Below are 7,529 nucleotides of genomic sequence, written 5' to 3' on the forward strand. Positions count from 1 at the left end.
TTGTCCTCTGCTCAGCCTTCCTGAGACACTTCAGGACATAACTGAAATGTAGCCCATACAAAACCCAGGACATAACCCTGCCTGCCTGCCTCACGTCTCTGCAGACAGTGTCTCGTACTGAATGACGGGACTGTTGAGAGGAGCCTACAGCTGAAAGGAGCATTTCAGACTCTGCAGTTTATATCCTCCTGTAGTGGAGTAATAGCCTCTCATTACTTATTTCACTTAACATGCCAAGGTCTGTACTGCAAAAATTGAACAAATATTCCCTGCAGCTGTCTATTCTGCATTGTCAGTAACCTTGGGTAGAAACACGGGGCAAAGTAAGGTAGTCACCAGAGCACAAAGTTTTCCCGGGACTTTGAGCCATCCTATCTATAAAAGCCCACCAGGCATGTGAATTATGGATAGATAAAGGCAATCTGGTGTTTGAAAGTGCAAGCAAGCATCTACGATTTCAGAAGAGCAACGCAAGGAGGCAAATACACTCCAGCGCTCGAGCAACGCCGAAAAAGAGCTTCGGGCCCAGGGCTCAGTGCCGGCGCAGGAGCGACGCCCGGCTGCGGGGAGCACAGGAGGGACCCCAACGTGCACGCACGCTGCTCTCCCCTCGCTCCGCCGGGAAAACGGCCGCACCTCAACAGCCCGGGGCGGGTCCGGAGCCCTGACGGGCGAGCGGCCGGGCTCGGAGCCTCCCTCCCCGGGGTGCGGCCGCGGGGCAGCCCGAAACCCGGCACCGCGCCCCCCCGGCAGCTGCGAGAGGCCGCCCCGGGCCCCCCCCGCCTCCGAGCCCGGCCCGCCGCGGGGCCGCCCCGCCGCCAGGCCGCGCCCGCCCGCTCGGCCCCGCCCGCCGCGGCCGCCGCCGGGGGCTGGCGCCGCCCGTCACCCTGCCCGGGGCGCGGCGGGGGGCAGCCAGCGGGTCCCCGCCGCCGGGCTGCGTCGCGGCAGCTCTCGCTCGGAGGGAACAGGCAGTTAGAAGCTCCTCAGGGTTCAGTGAACACGGTAGCCCTACTGCAGCCGCCTTTTGGCATTTTTTTCCCCTGGTCGATCATGCAAAGTAAGTTAAAATACTACTTAAAAACAGTTCCAGGCTGTGTTATAACTGCCCAGCGTTATATATCGGCATTATAAAATAACGTATATTTTTCCTAATTTAAAAGGGAACTGTATGTTGTATGGGTATGAGCATTCAATCTGATGATTCTACTAGTAAAGTCAGTTTAAGAATATGTAAAGAAAACATACGGATAATTTTCTACGTATACAGAGAATTTCCCTTTTGATTTTCATTTCCTGCATTGTATAAAGCATATATAAACCATACTTTAGATAATTCCTGAAATGTATGTGTAGAACTGCAGTAGTTACTGTATCATTTCAGCTACATGATACCTATGAAGCTAGAAAGCTGGGAATACAGCATTTTACAGCTTCTTTTATAAATTAAATGCAAGACTTCATTAAATATGGCTGTAAACACAACATGCACAGGACAGACAGGGCATTCAAGCTGCAGCCGACATTCAGTCTGATTCTTTCCATTAAGAAAACAGGAATTATACAAATGTGCTCAAAAATACCCCACGTTATTTTTTTTTTTTTAAATCTTCTATTTTCTTTATGACGGGATGAATTTTTACTTACAAATATGATTAAATAAATTACAGGGAGTTGGGTTTTTTGTGATTGTACCATCTGTATACTTCTGTTCTAGTCTCCACCTAGGAACTTTTGAACTTCTTGGCTACTTTTAACCAGTTTGACGGAAAGGTAAAGTTTCTCAACATAAGACACTCCTAAAAGTCTCCTGAAGTCAGACAGCAAGATAGAAGAAAGAGACCCTGCTCATGCCCTCTCAAGAAGATGTACCATATAGCACATAGAATCCATAGAGGAGAAATATTGTTGGAAAATCCTTAATCCAATGTCATGTTTTACGGTTCTGTCCCACTTGTAAGGGCGTTCCTAGCAACTCTTTCCTGGATGTCCAGTGTCTGAAGATGGGTGAGCTCCTGATAAAACCTTGATACAAATCAATTACAGTTCAATCATCCATAGGAAACTGGTGTGCAAATCATGGAATTACTTCGCCGAATACAAGATGTGGCTGCATCTGCATTTTGAGGTCTGAGTTTACCTACTGGATTAAACTTTTCAAGAGATACAGGGAGAATGAGCAAGTTTGAAGACTGTTAAACTTCTCACTTCTGACAGCGTGAGATTATTGTGAATAAATCCAAAACAAAACCAGAACATTCTAGAGAGCTGAAATTTCTACAGGATTCGACCTGGCTGAAAAGGGATTTTGCAGGTCATGATGTCAGACAGATACTTGCGGTTCATATATATTCCATGTAGGATGCCCAGGTCCTTCAGTGTATCTGCAGATTAGGAGACTTTTAGAGATTAAATGTATTTGACTATTTACCAGCCACTTTATGCTGACTAAACAAAAATAGCAAGCATAATATATTTAAGGGATATTTAAGTTTTTGTAGTACAGTTCTACTTTTTAGAGTATTCTGAAAAAGATTATTTCTGCAACTGCATTCTAAATTTGTATGTAAGTGATTTCTATAAGCTTTGAGGCATGAGTGATTTTAACTGAGGTCTATTGTAATGCCTACTTAAATATCAGCCCTGACTTAAATTTGCTAAATGTACACACACACAGAACTCACCTATCTGATTATACTGAATACATGTTCAGCTTTGTATAGACATAAAACAAAAATCATTGTAGATCTCCGTTTATCAATTTCATTGGTGTTAAATCATAATTATATAAATGGCAGGAAAATAGGCAACTTTTCCGAGCTTTGGGATCAGTATCCTGAAGTTTCTACTTTGCGTTTATTCTCTTTCCTGTCTCTACACTTCTAAACCATTTCCTCCTTTTCATTAGCTTATTAGGATGCTATCTGCTGATTTCTAAGAAATTCTTCTGCATGCTTTTGTGTCCTTTGAGTGAAATCCTGGCTTTGTTGAAGATTTTGGACACTGGCTTCAGCAGAACCCTGGTTTTACCTCATCTGTCTCTCTTTTACAGTCTTCTCTGTCCAGTGAGGTAAATATATTTGTCCAGAATTCTGCATTTCTAACCTGCCTGTTCCCTATCTGAATATTCTGAAATATTCTCAGAATAAATCTAACATTATTTAATTTTATCCTTATTTCTTCCGTGATCTGTGATTCCCCAACTAATATTTTTCTGTCTCTGCTTTTGTTGTCTGACCAACTTTTCCCCCTTAGAAAAAGAAGTCTTACCTCTGCCCCACTTATTTCATGAATCATTTTAGTTGCTCTTAAAGCTGTCTAAGCTTTTCATTCCTAGTGCATTCCCTGATAACATCCTGTCACTTTCTTTCCTCTCTGAAATCAGCCTCATAGGAAAATTGTATATCTCTTGTTAGATAAACGAAGAGCCAGTACTATGTTACTTGTATCTAGGGCATTTAAACGCTGGCTTTTCTTGGGTTTTGTGCCTGCTGTCCATTGTCAGTGACAGCACTTCCCTGCTTGCTTTTGTGGCTCTTCCTCGTTCTCTCTCACCACTTCTTGGCTGCATCACAGACTTCCACTTTCGGTCCTCGTCATAGCAAATGTTTCACCCTCCACTCCCCTCTTCTTTCCCGGCCAGTTTCTTTGTACTTTTTTTCTGGTAAGATCTGCATACGTCAGTTATTTGCAGCACAGGCTACCTCAGATGCCAGATATTTAAAAAGCAAAAATATTCTATTTTTTTCAGTATATTGCCCCCTTTGTATGCTAAATGCCAGTTTGATTTACCAGGAAATACCCAATTCTAATGTTCCACTCCAAGAAATCATCTCTCTCTCTCTTCTTAAAAATATCTGAATCAGCGAATTTACATTGTGCAGATTTCTATACATCAGTCTAAAGCAGAAAAATTTATTCATCTTTTACTTTAACCATAGCACCAATTGCATCTCTCAGACTTCCTTTTGGAGCCCAGCCGCAGACCGCCAGCTGTTTCACATCCATCAGGCTTCCACAGCCTGAGAACAGGCTTTATGTTTCATCATTTCAGCCAGGAGGCACATCTTTTTTATATAACCTGGCAAATATCACAAGAGGAAAGCTCAGCTACAACAGTGGAGGTCAGCCAGGGAAAACAGAAAAAACACAGTGGGTGTTTATTTATGTTTACCTCTGCATGGGGATCGAGGCTGCCGTCCACCCTACAAGGTACAGTCTCCACTGACACAGGCTATTGTTTCCTGACATTGTCTGTGAACTCTGCTGAGAAAGGACTAACCTCTGAAAAGCTGGTTTTGTAAACCTAACAGTATTAAACAGAACAATTTTATTGGACAACTGTTTTTAAGACACTTCTTTGTACTGCAGGAGATTCATCTCACTCGCTTGGAATTGGATGAACAGAGAGGCTGGGATGAGTACTTGAGGGCAATGCCATGCTCCACCTCACAGAACAGAGATCCTCCACATCAGTTAAGGACTAATGCAAAAGGGCGAAAAGGAGCCCTGCTCCTTCTCCAGCACCAGAAAAGCGGGTCAATAGAGAAAGGTGTAAACCAGGTCCAAGCGGGGACCTTTGGATTCTGCGTATGAAGGCGAGCACCACTGATATACATCAAAGTTGTGGGAGTTAAAAAAAAAGTGGTGTGTCTGTATGGGTTACTTTCATTCTTTCAGTATATATTATTTTTGTTATTAACTTGCATGAAATTGTACCATGAATAATCCTGTATGTGTTACTTTCCTCCTAGTTATCACTGCAGTCAATTGCAAATATTATTTTACTCTTTTAATGTTATTTTACTAATTTAACTGGAATACAGCCTTGAAAGTGCAAGCAGTATTCATAAATGCAATGTTGAGATTATTAAAGCTAGAGATACGTGAACATAGTAAAAGATGAGAAAAATGTATTTGGGTTAATTTGTGGGCTTCTGTTCTGTAAACATAAACTTTGGAAGTCTCTTAAAAACCTCTTGTGTATTCTCAGAAACATCCTTAACTCATTATAAGCTGAACTGTCACTTTTATTATTGTGTGTATTAGAGATTGCTTAAAATTAAAAACATTAATCAGAAAACTGCTGTCCTAACCAAAGAAAATATTGCCCAGCCTAAAATTCAAATATTAAATTATTTAATTTACAGTGTGTGGGGTTCAGAAGATCTGGATACAGTGTGCAGTGCCTTTATGTCACTGTATCCATGTGTATATGTATTACAAGCTTTATACTGGAAATAGCAGAATACTAAAATAGAAATTATGCCAAATCTATGTCACGTACTATTAAAAAGTATCTTCAGCACCTTCATGAATGGAGAGTATTTCTGGCCACAATCCAGAAGCTGTGGGATAAATCTGGGCAGGTGGGTCCAGAAATCCATTCACATACAAAGGACTTCAGGACCAGGGGCTTCATTCACATGTATAAATAATGCAAAACTATTTTTCTTTGAGAAGGCAGAAAGTCCTTATGGGGACAAAGCTGGTTACAAGACTTAATAAAAATTGTTAATTAAATAAAAACAATGGTATTTCCTTGGGATTACTGCCTGGCTTCTGCAAGTATCTGTGAGACAGATAACCACATTCACACAATAATCAGTGATGCATACCTTCAGACATGAATATTCCTCACTGAATATAAAAGGATGTAAACAAACAAAGTCACACTTCTGTAGCCTTTCTAAAACCTGTTATTGTTTCAACGAAACCTAGCATTGCTATAAATCGAATGGCGCTGCATGAAGGGATTGTCAGTCTCAGTTTATTCATCTTCAAGTAACTGACGGGATTGGGTGCAGAGTTACCTTCACCTCTTTATTTTTAATATCAGATAGGCACTGTCTCATCTTGTCAGACATGATCCAGACGGCAACAGAATTTAAAGCTAAATATGTCCCCTTTAAAATTTGACCTTTTTTTTTCCTTTTGTAAAAAGATGGTGTATGTATACATGTGTATCTGTCTGTGTCTGTTAATTACTCATTTACGCAAAAAAGAAGTCCTATCCATCTTGAAGACCTCCTGTCTTCCTGATAAGAACTGCATATAGAGACAGTGAAATTAGTCAATAGTTATTCCTGGGGGAAAAATTAGGGGGATTTCCTAAAATAATTCGAAGATATTATTTAAAAAATAGAACTCAAATCTACTTTGATATGCATTCTACTTGTTGAATAGATAAAGAGAACAGCATAAACAGAACAAGTATAATGGTGACATTTATGTATATTTGTTTATATTTTTCCCCACTTTTCTTTCTGTCTGTAAAATAAAATACTGTTTGAGACTTCAAGTGCATAAGGAATCATCTGAAGTCCTTGTGGCACACAATGTAACAAAGAGTGGAGTAAAACCATGATCGCTGAGAGATATAAAGACTATAGAAAGATGGGAGACAGAGAAGCAAAAGGATCTTAAAAGGTTTGTATAAGGACTCCAATTACTCTTTTAAGCTTTTGATGTTCAAGCACATGTCATTAAACCCTTCATGTTGCTGTCCAGACCTCTCCTACACAAGTAACTTGAAAGAAAGATTCCTATTTTGCAGAAAAGTTTTCCCTTCGTGTTTTATAACTTCTCTAACCATATTTTTTTCATCCATATTACAGTTACCATGAAGAGCACCAAAACCAAGTTTTGATGTTTAAATTCTCCACAAACATTATCTTTCTGTGTACCAACATATGGCTTCGGAAGTTAATTAGACCTGTCCCTCACAGCTATACTTTTTTTTTCTAACCCACCAGACATTATGTAGTATTACATATAATAATATATATATATATAACATTATAGGTACTATATAAACATATATATAACACATAAGTGTTATATAGAAGTATAATCTACTGTCTTTTGGAAGCCAGTGAGAAATACATTTTTATTTGAATGAGGTGATTTACTAATCCAATCTCTTCAAGTCTTTAGTGCTTTGTAACTTATTATCTTAGCTGTTTTTGTGAGGTAACCGCATTACAGATATATGTCAAGCAGTATAATTCCTTCATGGCATTTCAGAACAGAAGTGCTACTTCTCAACAAGTAGAGTGGAGGCAGCAAATACAGGCCCTTTACAATAAATTGCACTCAGTTTTCTTAAGCAACACTGCTGTAGGTATATTCAACTTCTAAAATATGTTTCTTATGAACATGTGAAGGATTCAGCAACTACAATTTTATTACATTTAAATTCTTACAGAATTTATCAACATAGGAACAGTGAAAATCTGATCTTTCTGTGACTGAGCCAGAGAGAGAAAGGGAGGGAGAGAAAGAGCATGGTTAGTAGCTGAAAATATCATCCTTTATCACCAGTTTCAATAGACTACACTAGCAGTTACGTCTCAGTGATGTTGATATTGAACGACCTACTCCATCCAGGAGAATGTGGTCGGAAATTACTGTTTTCCTATGTCAGATGCTGATAGTCAGTACATTCATGTAGAAAAGTATCATCAGTTGAGAACTGAGAGTTCCAGATAGAGCAAATGTTTAGTGTTCACATTATTTGTAATTTTCTGCAA

General features: G+C 39.8%; 1 long non-coding RNA gene across 2 annotated transcripts; it reads left to right on the forward strand.

Annotated features, from left to right (window-relative positions):
- Positions 1 to 851: 851 nt before the first annotated feature.
- Positions 852 to 6,232, forward strand: LOC140652365 (uncharacterized). 2 transcript variants are annotated; one of them, XR_012042748.1, is made up of 4 exons: positions 852 to 1,057; positions 1,715 to 2,125; positions 2,906 to 4,209; positions 4,369 to 6,232. It is a non-coding gene; the product is annotated as an uncharacterized lncRNA (long non-coding RNA). The 2 variants fall into 2 exon arrangements; XR_012042747.1 differs by having other exon boundaries at positions 3,939 to 4,209; positions 4,369 to 6,226.
- Positions 6,233 to 7,529: the final 1,297 nt, after the last annotated feature.

This window comes from Ciconia boyciana, chromosome 5 (assembly GCF_034638445.1).
Source record: "Ciconia boyciana chromosome 5, ASM3463844v1, whole genome shotgun sequence".
Lineage (NCBI taxonomy): Eukaryota > Metazoa > Chordata > Aves > Ciconiiformes > Ciconiidae > Ciconia > Ciconia boyciana.